Raw genomic sequence first — 15065 nt, forward strand, 5'->3', positions numbered from 1 at the left:
CCATTGTGCCTTTTAGCACTCTTTTTTTTAGTGCTATGCACATTATCAACACATGATGTTGAGATGGATCCTCAACACCTTCCCTCAAGATCAACATCATGAAGTAAGCCTTCCCTCTAGATGGTGATTATCGAGAATCGAAGCAGGATTGAACACTACATTCCATCATATCCCTTTGAAAAGGATTGAATAATACATTCCATCACACCCCTTTGATGATAATGTCCTTCCTTTGAGTCAAACTAAGATCTTGTCTATGTTTCTCAAAAGTTTCTTTCCCTGGTGGCTTGGTAAAGATAATTGCAACATTCTCTTTACTATCACAATATTGCAATGTGAGGTCACCAAGTAATACTCTTTCTCTGATGACGTGCTCTCTGACATCAATGTGCTTTGTTTTGGAGTGATATACTAGATTCTTGGATAATGCTTGAGCCGATTGATTATCACAGTATATTGTTGTTGGCTTTGTCTCATCAAAGTAATCTATTTTTTCCAATATTCTTCTGAGCTATATAGTCTCACATACACCTGTCGTGAGTGCCCTATATTCTTCTTCCATTGAAGGCAAAGAAACAATTGGCTACTTGTTTGACAGCCATAATATAGCACCTTGACCAAGGAAAAATGCATATCCTTGTGTGGATTTCCTGCATAGTCACTATCACAGTATCCATGAAACCTTGGATGATTTCCTCTATATTCCATTCCAAACTATCTTGTACCTTTGATGTACCTCAAGACTCTCTTGGTTGCATTCTAGTAAGACTAGTTTGGATTTGCTATAAAGTGTGTGAGTGATGTTATTGCATAACAAATATCTGGGCTCATGATAGTTTGATATATAAGACTTCTTCTGAGCTGCCAATAATACTTGTCATAGAATATAGGCTATTCTAGGTCTTTGGTAAGAGAAAAACGTTGCTCCATGGGAGTGGCTGTAATCTTGTAATCTACCATATGAAACTTCTTCAGGAGACTATCTACATATTCTAGTTGGCTCATGAAGGTGATTTTTGAGTCTCTAAAGAACTCAATACCAAGACAATAATGCATAAGTTCAAGGTCTTTCATGTGTCCCGTTTCAACTTATTAATGAAGCTTTCATTGCTTCCTATCACAATCAGATCATCTACATACAAAAGTGCAATAGTAATGTCTTCCCCTTGAACTTTGTAGTAGAGTGTATGATTTGCATTTGACTCGTTGATGTATCCCAGATCAACGAAATACTTGTTCTATCCCAGATTATAAAAATATTTGTGAATTCTATTGTACCAACATAAGGGTGCTTGCTTTAAGCCATAGAGACTTTTCTTGAGATGGCAAACCTGATTCTCTATTCATTGTTCAACACACCCTGTTGGTTGTTGCACCTCATCTAAGTATCCATTGAGAAAAGCATTCCTAACATCTAGTTGGTACACATTCCATCTACTGAGTGTGGCTAGTGATATTAAAAATCTTATGGAATCCATATGTGCTTCTAGAGCATAAGTCTCATCATAATCTTGGCCATATTTTTGTGTAAAACCTTTTGCAACTAGTAAGGCTTTGTATCTTCCAATGCTGCCATCTGGATTGTACTTTATTTTGTAAACCCATTTCTTTGCAATGGCCTTCTTTCCTAGTGAAATGTCGCATGAATACCAAGTGTTGTTTTTGTACAAAGCATCCATCTCTTCATTCATGGCAATTCTCCATTCTGGCTTATCCAACTACATCCTCAAAATACGCTGGCTCTTTTGTAGTCATGATGGTAGTCATAAGAGCATAATTGGTGGCTTCAATCTAAATTGCTTTGCCTTTCTGAGCATATGGCAAACTTGTTGGTGGTCTGCTTTCTTTGGTAGATCATCTGAGTTGTTGCTCTTCTTGGGGATCCTCTAGCAATTCTTGCTCATCAACCCTCTCTATAGGTGATTGGGTAATTGGTGTGATTATCTCCTATGTATTTGATGTTTCCAGTTTGATTCTTCATCAAACACGACATCTCTAGAGATTATGATGTTTTTGATTAATGGGATTATCCAACTTGTATGCTTTTCTCCCTCCAATGTAGCCAACCATGATGCATTTACGTGACTTAACGCCCGACTTTTTGTGATGATCATCATGTATGTGGGCATATGCTATGCGACCAAATATCTGACAATACCTCTTAAATCTACTCACTAATCTATATATGGTCAAGTTTCAAGACATGTTATGATGTGAAATGACACGTGAGAGTAGGGACTAACCCCGGGGGGGTCACTCTTCATAAAATCCATATAGCACATGCGAGCAAGCATGTATTAAAAATACCCCTATTCTTTAATTTTTACATTTTTTCATGTAATTGATTAATCCTCTCTTGCGATGCAGTCGATCAAGTGAGCGATGTCGAGCGAGCAGGACCAAATAAGCGAGCAAAGAAGAAATGGTTGGGCTACCAACACATAATCTCATTGTATATATGTACTCATTAATAATAAAGATTTATAGTGCTTCCTCAACATTGAACATGATTATAACATAATATTGCAAGTGCACATTAGTAATAGTGTTCTATATTCTATGAGATGAGCTTAAATAGAAATACTTTGGCTATCAACAACAAGTACTATATAGTTGACGTGCATCACTTGAGAAAAACATAACCTCACTATATGTATGTACTGATTGTTAATAAAGCTTTATAGTATCACCATAATTTTGAAGATGATTATAACATAAGCTTGTAAGTCTACATTAGTGATAGTGTTATTTATTCTCATGAGATGAGCTTGCATAGAAATAAGCTTTGGCTACCAACAAGTAATATATAGTTGAAGTGCATCATTCAATAAAAACTTCAACATCGAACATGATCATAACATGTTATTGAAAGTCTACCTTGGTAAAAGTGTTCTATATATTTTCACCAAAAGAACTTGCATAGAAAACATTTGATTTTTTTGTTCCAATATATAAATAGAGTTCTAACATGCTCCTATTAGGAGCGGCCTTTCTCTAAATCTAGTGCAAGAAATTGGCAAAAATTCCATTAAATTCACATTTTGATGCATGAAGTTTTACTAAATGGTGCAAAAGGCCATCATAATCATCCAAATCATGCTTGCATCCTAAATTCTCATCTTTTGGGCCAAAACAGGCAGTGCATTAACGTGCTCCCTCTTTTGGCCCAAAACATGAGAATTTCAACGTCCGGTATCTTTTGACTTACAAATCCAAATGGGATCATGTTACATATCAAAACGAATGGCAAGGCATGATTTAGATGATTATCATGACATTTTGCACCATTTAGTAAAACTTCATGCATCAAAATGTGAATTTAATAAACAACTAGTCGATTTCTTGAGGAAAGTTTACCTAGTAGGGACCATGTGAATATGTTATCTATTTTGGCTTCTACCATTGATTTCTATAAGCAAAGATTGATTGCTTTTGGAATTCAATTCATTTTAAAGAAAGGGATGTACTTACTCTTTAGATTTTGTTGGATTGGTGGGATGTAAGAGTGATTCATTAAGGAGGGTTTTTTTGCAAACAAAAAAACATGGGTTTTGTTCCAAGAGTTAATAGAGTTTCAAAAACCAAGCATTTGCACGAAACTTTTGACTTCTGTGGAAGATTTCATTGGTGATCTCATTTATGTTGGTGGAGAGAGAGAACTTGATTATGGAGGATTACAAAAAATTGAATGAGTAAAAGTGAGCAAAGGTAGGGTGCATCTTTACTAATGATGCCTTGGCAATGACATAGGTCCAACTCTCTCATGGACTTTTGAAGAACTTAGACAGTTGCTAAAATAGGGATTTGTCAACCTATTATTGTTTTGTTTTGATTGTTTTTTTTGTGTCGCTCACTTTTTCTTGCTTGCTTTTTTTGGTTCGCTCACTTTTCCTCGCTCGCTTTTTGGTAATCCTCCCCTCTTGCATGTATACATTTTTTCATCTTTAAATTTAGACACCCCTCCATAAATATACACACATAATTACACTAAGTCCCTATTTTATAAATCCCCTCATGTACGTAAATTACATGTAAGTCCCCCTATTAAAAAAATATCCTTCTGTGCACTAAGGTGCTATGTTACATGTTTATGAGTGACCCCCCCGAGGGACTGATTGCAAGTAGGAACTAGTCGAGAATTTCAAGCATGGATTTGATTGGCTCCTTGGAGAAATTCAAATCATATCTACTATGGTAAGCTAACGTATGCTACACCAATTGTTGTAGTAAAGAAAAGCAAGAAATAGTTCCTTTTCTATGTTTATTTTAGGGTCTTGGGGTCAGATACATTGATGAAGAGGCTTCAATATGCAGTAAACGTGGATTTGATGTAGAGGCCAAAAACTATGTTATAAATGTGTTAAAACCTATGTTTGAGATGACGAGCATGTGGAGCTCAAAAAATCAATCGGTTTACCTTTTCGGACCACCCTCGAATTCTTTCTAGATAAAGAGATATAACTTGATCAAGGAGGAGGAGTCAAAAAGGTGATGCGACACAGTGATGATGTGGTAGTTGGGTGCACATGCTACATGGAGCTATGCTTGTAAAGAGGTAACTATGCCTGGTTGGCATTGCATATGTGGTAGAGATGATGTGGTAGCATGACTGGTCTACTGAAGTATGGCAACTTTAAGCATTGTTGTTAGCTGTTTGATGTTTTGTGCATCGCACTACTCTTTTGCTATTTGGATTAGCATTTACTTTAGCTTGGTCGAAGTCATGCGTGTGTGTGTCTGTGTCGTCTTACTACTAGTCGTCAGTGCTATGTGTCTATTGTTGTGCTAAATATATATTGTAGAGTCATTCTTGCTTTGTGTGCATTGTATTTGTGTTGCCTTCTTGGTCGAGTGGAGGGGCCTGCTATTTGCTAGAGCTCGTTTTGATTATTGCATGTGTCGTCATTGTAGCTTAGTTGTAGGTACATGTGTTGAATCTACTTGTGGGTACTATAGTCCCATGTCATCGTTGAATTGCTTTTGTCAATTATTGCTGCCTTTAGGTCATTGGAGCTGCTTTTGGTCTAGTTCTAGTTCATGGTGACATTATGCTTGCCTTTTGTTTGAGCCTTTGGGTTGATTTATTGCATTGTATCTTTGCTCCTATTTGGAGTCTTTCGCTATGTTTTTGTCTTTGTTGCTAGCTACCTACATGTACAAGCCATGCTAGAATAGAAAGGGTCTCTCTCTCTCTCTCTCTCTCTCAATGGAACTCTCTCTCTCTCTCTCTCTCTCAATGAAATAGAAAACCTCTCCCAATTTCTCAAGACACAAATGAATCTCTCTCTCTCTCCTCTCTCTCTCTCTCTCTCTCTCTCTCTCTCTCTCCCCCCCCTAGGAGATCCACTAACTCTCTCTCTGAAGAAAAGAGCATACTCAAAGGTCTCTTAAGAAATATTTATAGAGTAAATAAACAGCAGTGGATGGAAATCTCTCAACAAAAATGTACTCTCATGGAGAACACTCAAAAGAAACTCTCAATCTCTCTCATACTCTCACAAGGATGGTGCCTTAGCTGAAGGCACAAGTTTGCTCTAATACAATCAAAAAATATGAAGAGGCAGAGAAGAAGAGTGGAGATGAGGAGAGAGGGCACATCTAGAGAGCATGCCACAAATTGACTAATTGCATCCTGTGACATGAAGTTGGGGGTAATAAACTTCACGCACCTCTTCACTTCCTGCTACTTTCGAACTGACTGACAAAGATATTGATCATTGAGAATGGGACATTAGAAAGAAGCTTTTATGCCAAGATACCACACCATACCTTCCTCCCTTAGATGAGAATGAAGATGGTAACATCCCAAGTGATGTTGTAATCAAGCATAGGGAGAAGAAAAGGATCAGTAGAGGCCATAATCTCAGCAAGCCGGTCTGCACCAAAGAGAAGAGTGATACGTTGTTGAAAGAAGATCTTGCGGCTCAACATGACATGAACTGATATATATCGAGGAGTTTGAAGGGGCTGATTAGGTCGGATGGGTAGATTCCGAGGAAACATTGCACCTCCTTCATAGACACCTTTATACTTAGCTCAAAACACTCTACAAACTGTCATTAGACACAGAGGCCTATAACTTTCAGTAGAGACATGATATCAAAGATTCAAGTACACAAAGAGATGCGCCTTGAGATGGGCTTCGCGCTGATATAAGTTTCATTGAAAACAGACAGACGGTTGAAGAGATATGGACAGTTTACTGGAAGGGGGTAAAAACTATCATGAAAACAGACTGTCAAACACAGAGACTCATAACTTTTTGCAGTAGTATCTGATTCAAGATCTGATTATAAGAAACATGCGCCTTGAAGAGAGCTTCGCGCTGATATAAATTTCATTACAATCGGACTATCGAGCAGAAAGTTATGAGCAAAACACTAACAGGGGGTCAAACTGTCATGAAAACTACCCTCCACCCAGGCTAATTTTGCCTGAGCAGGATGCTCCCTCAAAACTCCACCTTCATCAACGATCCACCCCTCATAGATTTCGCCTAGAAGAGGGGAAGAAGTTTGCATAGTGGCTCGGGAAACAAATGGACCATGTGTGCACAGTGAGCAGCCGAATAGAAAGAACTTTTAAGGCTTTGAAAGAAAGAAAAGGGAAGAGACACTCAAGAGAGAGAGAACCTGAAGTGACTTTCATTACAAATAGAGTGAGAATCCACCTCAACACTACAAACACAAGGGAGAAGAAGAGGTTTCATGCATACAAGAGGGAGCAAAAGCTCCAAGACTACTCATAGAGAGAGAATAAACTAGAGAGAGAAGGACTCAAGAGTCTACATAAGAGAATATCTACAAGAGGAAGAGAAGGCTCATGGAAGAGGCTTGGGGAGACTAGAACTACAACAACATAAGGCCCAATGGTGGAAGAGATTCTGATGAACAAGAAAGAGGAGGGCTCCTTTTATAGAGATTTTGTTACCCTCCTTCACCCATTTACAATTGCTGCCTGTAGATTCCTTTTCCCATCAATCACATAAGCACGTATGTCACCATCCATGTCCTTTTTGGCTACTCTTGCCATGTGTCCCATCAAAAGATGCTCAAGACTCTTAAAATATTGAGAAAGTCAAGAGTCTCCTCACATGGAGCCCATAGGGACCCTCTCTTTTCCACATGTCCACATCCTCCTTATTCCACATAGGAGTTCTAGAAGGATTCCTCTTGACTTCACACTCCTCCACATGCCTTCCACACGCTTCGCATCTGGCCTCTCTTATATTATTGGAACACATGGACATGAGCCCACCTCTTTATATGACTCACTCTTTCTATCTTCTAAAAAACTCATAATATCCCATACACAAATAACTCTTACCCCATACCAAGGTATTTATAATTCATACCTATGGTATTTACAATGAGCCATTCCACTCATCCTCTCAATCCCATACAATATCATAGAAAATAGAAATAAGTGAGAGCCACTAGGCTATCACTTGATACTCAAACCCTTATCAAACATAGAGAAAAACAATATCAATGCCAAGTTAAAAATATCAATTTTTGGCGTCACATCTTCCCCCCCCCCACAGCAGATCCTCTCTAGTACAGAGAGAGAGGGTCTGCTGGCCCTCAAGGTGGTCGAGCATAGAAGAATTTAAGGCGATACTCATTGGTGCATCCGGGTATCACCATGCCATCAACATCCTCAAGCTGATAGGTTCCATTCGTGACATTCATATACATCCTTATGGAGGCGTGGCCAAAAGTAACCAATCTCTGCTTCCGTTGTGGTGTTAACCCTCGAGGAAACATGCCTTCTTCCACATATTGCTGAACATCTTGTAGTTTTGGCCATCCAGTGTCTACCCAAGAAACCACCCCCCGGTCTGGCACTACAATGGCTTTAGCTAACTCATTTGCCTTTTGATTTTCTTTTCTGTTTATATGAACAAACTTGCAAAAGTCAAAGCGACTGCATTGTGCCATAGCCTTTTGATTAAGCTCCTTCAAATGAGGACTTATTGTCTTGTAATGCCCTTGCATTTGCTTTATAATAAGCTAAGAATCTCCTCTTACTTCCAATTCTTTAACTTGACTTTGAAGACAACCCTCCAAACCAAGAATCAAAGCATTATACTCAGCTGCATTGTTAGTTGTGATACCTGGAAGCTCTTGTCCTCTTGCCCATACCTCTTGACCTTCAGGATTCATCAAGACTATCCCCCCGGCTCCTTGTTGGCATGAAGGACTAAAAGCCCCATCAAAATACAAAACAAAAGCTGTTGGTGGTGTATCCCTTTCATCTTTAATGTTCTCCTTACATTTCTTTTCTTCTCCTAGATCCTCCCGTCCTGTGAGCAAATTTGCCATAGTGGACCTAGTGGTATTTTCAGTGACAAAAGAGAAAGAGAACTCTTGAAGCTCTGACAACCATTTTGCAAATCTCCCCCCAGGATTAGGCTTGCGAACTAGATATGCTAATACAGACTGAGAGGTAAGGAAGAAAAATGGTCGAGGTAATAAATAGGGGCGAAACTTTCTGACAGAAAACACGAAAGAGAGAGCTTGCTGCTCCATTTCTTCATACCTTGTTTCCACATCTGTAAGCTGTCGGCTGGCATAATAGATGGGTTGCATTCTACCTGCCTCTCCTTTTTGTAGCAATACAGCACCAACTGAATGCAAAGATACACTTGGATTTACATAAAAGTCTTGAGACCAATCAGGGGGCTTCAATATTGGGCCCTTACTCATGGCCTCCTTAAGTTGCTGGAAAGACTCTTGTTGCTCCACACCCCATTAGAAAGAAACTCCTTTTCTTGTCAACAAGTTCATGGGATGTGGTTGATGCGATCATTGATGGTCAAGTGATTTCTAATGTGTACATTGATGGAGGTGCATCAATTAATGTCATGAGTGAGAAGACCATGATCGATGCTGATTTAAAATACTCTAGTACTACCTCTCCTTATCGCATCAAATTGGCTCTCAACACTAGGGTTAAGACCTTGGGAGTTGTGAAGAATCTAGAAGTGGATGTATGTGGAATTTCTATGCCGACTACTTTTTAGGTGATCCCTACCAAGCCAGATGCACGTGCCTATCCATTGATTTTGGGAAGGCCTTGGCTACGCAAGGTGAAGGCTGTTCAAAAGTGGGATACTGGAGAATTGATTTTGCAGGGAAATGATAAGAAGGTGCGCTACAACATCAGAAGCCACAAAAAGGAAGTTGTCAAGGAGAAGACTTCAACATCAGAGAGTTCAAGCTCTGACTTAACCAATGAAGAAGAAGAGACAGGGTGTAGCTCCGCCGAGGAGTCCAACTCAGAGGGTGAGGTGGAAGGAGTGGCCTTTGGTCTTTGTCTTGGTGCTGATCGGGATGAGTCAGGAAGGAACAAGGTGGTGGTGCAAGAAGATCCTGTAGAGACGCTTCATGTGGAGGATGTGGAGCACACTAAACGACGCCAACGCAATGAAGAGCTTCTTGGTGATTCTCTATCAAGTAGTGAGAAGCTCCAGTACTTGGATATGCTAGATGATTTTCCATGTCTCTTTGCAACAAGCTATTCACAGGTTCGACCAGTCTCTCTTGTGGAGCACAAGATTGAGTTGAAGCCAGAAAGTAAGCCAGTTGTGCAATGCTTAAGGCGATTGGGGGTGATCCAAGCTGAGGCACTAAAGAAAGAGGTAACACAACTACTTGAGGCGGGATTCATCTTTCCTGTTGATGATTTAGAATGGATATCTCCTGTAGTTGTCACACCAAAGAAAGGAAATAAGTGGCGAGTCTGTGTGGACTTTCGTCCTTTGAATGCATGCACTAAGAGGGATCATTTTCCTTTGCCATTCCAAGATGAAATACTAGACCAAGTGGCAGGGCATGAGATGTATTCTGTATGTGATGGTATTCTGGGTACTTTCAAATTCGTATTCAAGAGGAAGATCAAAAGAAAACATCATTTGTCACACCTTGGGGAGTTTTTGCTTACCGAGTGATGCCTTTTGGGTTGACCAATGCACCAGCTACATTTCAAAGGTTCATGAGTCAAGTTCTTGAGCCTTACTTGGGAAAGTTGGATGATTTTTGCATTTATTCTCGGCGCATGGATCACATGGAGAAGTTAAAGATGGCCTTAGCTAAGATTGATGAAGCAAAAGGGTGTCTAAATCCTAGCAAGTGTCATTTGGCTCAAACAAAAGTAGTCTTGTTGGGGCATATTGTGTCTCAAGAAGGCCTGCAAATGGATCCTGACAAGGTTCAAGCAATCATGGCATTTTCAACTCCTGAGAATGTCACTGGTATTCATAGAATTCTAGGAAAGAGCGAGTACTATCAACGCTTTTGTGATGATTTCACAGAGATAGTGCATCATCACCAACATCTATATCTACCTTTTGAACAACAGGATTGGCACTTTTCTTCTTTTTCTTCTTTGACACCCTTGTGCTTACTAGTTTTCCCCATTCCTTCCGTAGTTTTGGAGACAAAGCAAGTAATTGACCAAAGGTAATATGAGCTTCCTTTTCTTTAAGGTCGGACAACAAGTCATAGCTTTGAATTCCTTGTCCTAAAGGAAAGTCTGACTGGCTAATACTCCTTCTAGATGCCTTCTTTTTCTTACTACGGTGTTCCTCTTCCTGATGTTCCTCATCTACTTCTTCCTTGCTTTCTTCTTCTTCTTTTGCTTTACCACGCCCCCGTTTAGCCATCATTACCTCTTTTTCCTCATCCCCTGAAGAAGCTTCTAACAAGGATACTTGTTTTTCTTCTTTCTTTCTCAATCTAGGACACTCGGGGCGATAGTGACCTTTTTCATTACATTCATAGCAAGTGACCCCACTCCTATCTCGAGGCCTATCTTCACTCTTTGGTGCTCTAGGTTGTCGTGCATTAACCAAATGCAATTTCAAATCAGCAAAGTCTGCCATCAATTGGGAGATATTATGATCTAACTCAGAGGATTTTGGTACCTGAGGAGTGCCCATTACCTCCACCTTAGAAGTTGAAGCTGTTGAAGACACAAAAGAGGATTCGATCTTTAGAGAAGCTTCTTTCTTGGTCGCAATGCGAAGTGCTTCCACGTATGTTGTTGGATCTTTACTCATTACCTTTGAGCGAAGACGAGGCTCCAAAGCCATAACAAATTTGCTCATCTTTAAGTGCTCCATCCCTGAGAGACTTTGAGGGGCCGATGATGCAGATGCCACAGCTCGCAAAGCTGCCCTTTCATACTTTGTCCATAAAGTTTCATATCGGATTGCCAACGCAGAGACCAACTCACCCTCTCCTTGATAGAACCGGTCCAACTGCAACATCAAAGCATTTGGCGACTCCACTGCCCCAAATATCTGCTTCATTACTGCCACCACTTGGTCCCAGTCCTCCTTGGTAGAGTCCGGCAAGGTCTCATGCCAACTCAAGGCTACACCTTCAAGAAAATCAGGCAAAATCTCCGGCCGATCCTTCATGGACCATCCAGAAAGCCGGCATCCTCGAACAAAATCCCGAAGATAAGACTCTGGGTCTTCCCCTTGGGTCCCTCGAAACACTGGAATCTTCACCATGATGAAACACAAAAAGGAAACACCAAGATCCAAATAATATCCCAAATAAGATCCGAACAAGATCCCACAGAGCCTTAGTATACCAAGACCAACTTATTATGCATAACCACTTGTTGAAAACCCTCCACAATGTGATCCTCAACAAAATCTTCAAAAATAAGTGACCAACCAGCACCATGAAAACATTGTGTATACATGCATTCTAGAATCACCCTTCTCACAATAGGAAGTGCACATAAAAGCTTCAAGATATTGTAATCTTCATCATTTGCATAGCAAAAGAAGTCGAAAGCATTAAGAATCACCACTCCATTGTTATAGTCGAAAACTACCCAAAGACTCAACTCTTCTTCACACCAAGCTGCCAGTGCATGGATCAATCCCCAATTTATCATTGTGCCTACTGCCGGCGTTGTCGATTCACCAACATATTCAACAATGCAAACATAAAGGATATGATCATGGTGACTGTGCGAATAGCTTGAGCATCACCTTCACAATCTTCAAGTTCTCTTAAACGGGTTGCAATCTCTTCTAATGGAGTTCTTCCAGGCATCTTCTTTATCTCATACAAACACATGCCTCTTCTAGGCATAACATGCAATCAAGTACACTCGAGACCGTTTAGTAAGGTGGGATGAATCCAATACCAAACGTACCCAGCGTCTCCACAAAAGATGTGACATGAAGTTGGGGGTAATAAACTTCACGCACCTCTTCACTTCCTGCTGCTTTCGAATTGACTGACAAAGATATTGATCATTGAGAATGGGACACTAGAAAGAAGCTTTTATGCCAAGATACCACACCATACCTTCCTCCCTCAGATGAGAATGAAGATGGTAACATCCCAAGTGATGTTGTAATCAAGCATAGGGAGAAGGAAAGGATCAGCAGAGGCCATAATCTCAGCAAGCCGGTCTGCACCAAAGAGAAGAGTGATATGTTGTTGAAAGAAGATCTTGCGGCTCAACATGACATTAACTGATATATATCGAGGATTTTGAAGGGGCTGATTAGGTCGGATGGGTAGATTCCGAGGAAACATTGCACCTCCTTCATAGACACCTTTATACTTAGCTCAAAACACTCTACAAACTGTCATTAGACACAGAGGCCTATAACTTTCAGTAGAGACATGATATCAAAGATTCAAGTACACAAGAGATGTGCCTTGAGATGGCTTCGCGCTGATATAAGTTTCATTGAAAACAGACAGACGGTTGAAGAGATATGGACAGTTTACTGGAAGGGGGTAAAAACTGTCATGTCTGATTCAAGATCTGATTATATAGGAACATGCCCTTGAAGAGAGCTTCGCACTGATATAAATTTCATTACAATCGGACTATCGAGCAGAAAGTTATGAGCAAAACACTAATAGGGGGTCAAACTGTCATGAAAACTACCCTCCACCCAGGCTAATTTCGCCTGAGCAGGATGCTCCCTCAAGATTGCACCTTCATCAACGATCCACCCCTCATAGATTTCGCCTAAAAGAGGGGAAGAAGTTTGCATAGTGGCTCGGGAAACAAATGGACCATGTGTGCATAGTGAGCAGCCGAATAGAAAGAACTTTTAAGGCTTTGAAAGAAAGAAAAGGGTAGAGACACTCAAGAGAGAGAGAACCTGAAGTGACCTTCATTACAAATAGAGTGAGAATCCACCTCAACACTACAAACACAAGGGAGAAGAAGAGGTTTCATACATACAAGAGGGAGCGGAAGCTCCAAGACTACTCATAGAGAGAGAATAAACTAGAGAGAGAAGGACTCAAGAGTCTACATAAGAGAATATCTACAAGAGGAAGAGAAGGCTCATGGAAGAGGCTTGGGGAGACTAGAACTACAGCAACATAAGGCCCAATGGTGGAAGAGATTCTGATGAACAAGGGAGAGGAGGGCTCCTTTTATAGAGATTTTGTTACCCTCCTTCACCCATTTACAATTGCTGCCTGTAGATTCCTTTCCCCATCAATCACATAAGCACGTATGTCACCATCCATGTCCTTTTTGGCTACTCTTGCCATGTGTCCCATCAAAAGATTCTCAAGACTCTTAAATATTGAGAAAGTCAAGAGTCTCCTCACATGGAGCCCATAGGGACCCTCTCTTTTCCACATGTCCACATCCTCCTTATTCCACATAGGAGTTCTAGAAGGATTCCTCTTGACTTCACACTCCTCCACATGCCTTCCACATGCTTGGCATGTGGCCTCTCTTCTATTATTGGAACACATGGACATGAGCCCACCTCTTTATATGACTCACTCTTTCTATCTTCTAAAAAACTCATAATATCCCATACACAAATAACTCTCACCCCATACCAAGGTATTTATAATTCATACCTATGGTATTTACAATGAGCCATTCCACTCATCCTCTCAATCCCATACAATATCATAGAAAATAGAAATAAGTGAGAGCCACTAGGCTATCACTTGATACTCAAACCCTTATCAAACATAGAGAAAAACAATATCAATGCCAAGTTAAAAATATCAATTTTTGGCGTCACAATACTATATTAGATGAAAGAATGACATTATCAACACATGATGTTGAGATGAATCCTCAACAAATTCCTTTGGGTTTGTGACAAACTACTTTGTCTCAACCTGCTAGATCATTTCTTCACAATTGCACCAATCAAGTTCATATTTGAATTTGACTATAGTTTAGCTACACAATCCACAAAGACACATGACATGTTCAACATGTAGCCATTCTCACATATATTCATGTAGTCATCTTTTGATTGACTAGTTTTTTATATAGATGGATTTTTTTTAAATGCATATTTCCTTCTTGTTCCCTTGGTCCTATTTTTTGGGCTTTGGCTAAGGCAGCAAGCAAATCCAAGACATGGTTAAAATGACCTACAACTTAAGAGGGAGAATGCATGTTGACGTATTGCTGTCATATGCACCGAACATAATCAAAAAATGATCTTCTACATGTGCCCTCTACTTACCCAATGCAATTTAGGAGGGGGTGTTAAGGATGGTGGAAATTGCACCATATTGTAAGGGCACAGGGGCTAACCCTAACCCTAATCGTGAGGGGTTCTCATATATATATACTTGTTTATGACCAATATAAAGCAGTGTATGATCACCAATATTTTGCACTCTTCTCTCCCCATCTGATACTCCCAAAAACACTACTATCTACTCATGCATAAGCTTAGAAAATCCAAGGCACACTAGATTTTTAAAAAAATGAAATAAAAGAAAATTTCATTGGGATCATATGCCTAATGATCTCCCTAGTTTTTCAAGAAAGAAAGATAGAAGAATAACAAGTGAGTACAGATACTCACGTGGGCACTGGCCTTTAAGGGACGAGTTGATTTTGGAAGAAGGGGGAAAGAAAGAGGGAGGGAGGGAGGGGGAGAGAGAGAGAGAGAGAGAGAGAGAGAGAGAGAGAGAGAGAGAGAGAGAGAGAGAGAGAGACAGAGATGTCACTTAAAATAGAAAGTGCAAAATGTGACGTAAAATAACTGGAGGGACACTTTTTAAGAAAAGTGTAAGGAGAGCAAT

The sequence above is a fragment of the Dipteris shenzhenensis genome, chromosome 28 (genome assembly GCF_047967505.1).
Source record: "Dipteris shenzhenensis isolate YYH24624 ecotype China chromosome 28, Dip_SZ_1.0, whole genome shotgun sequence".
Classification (NCBI taxonomy): Eukaryota; Viridiplantae; Streptophyta; class Polypodiopsida; order Gleicheniales; family Dipteridaceae; genus Dipteris; species Dipteris shenzhenensis.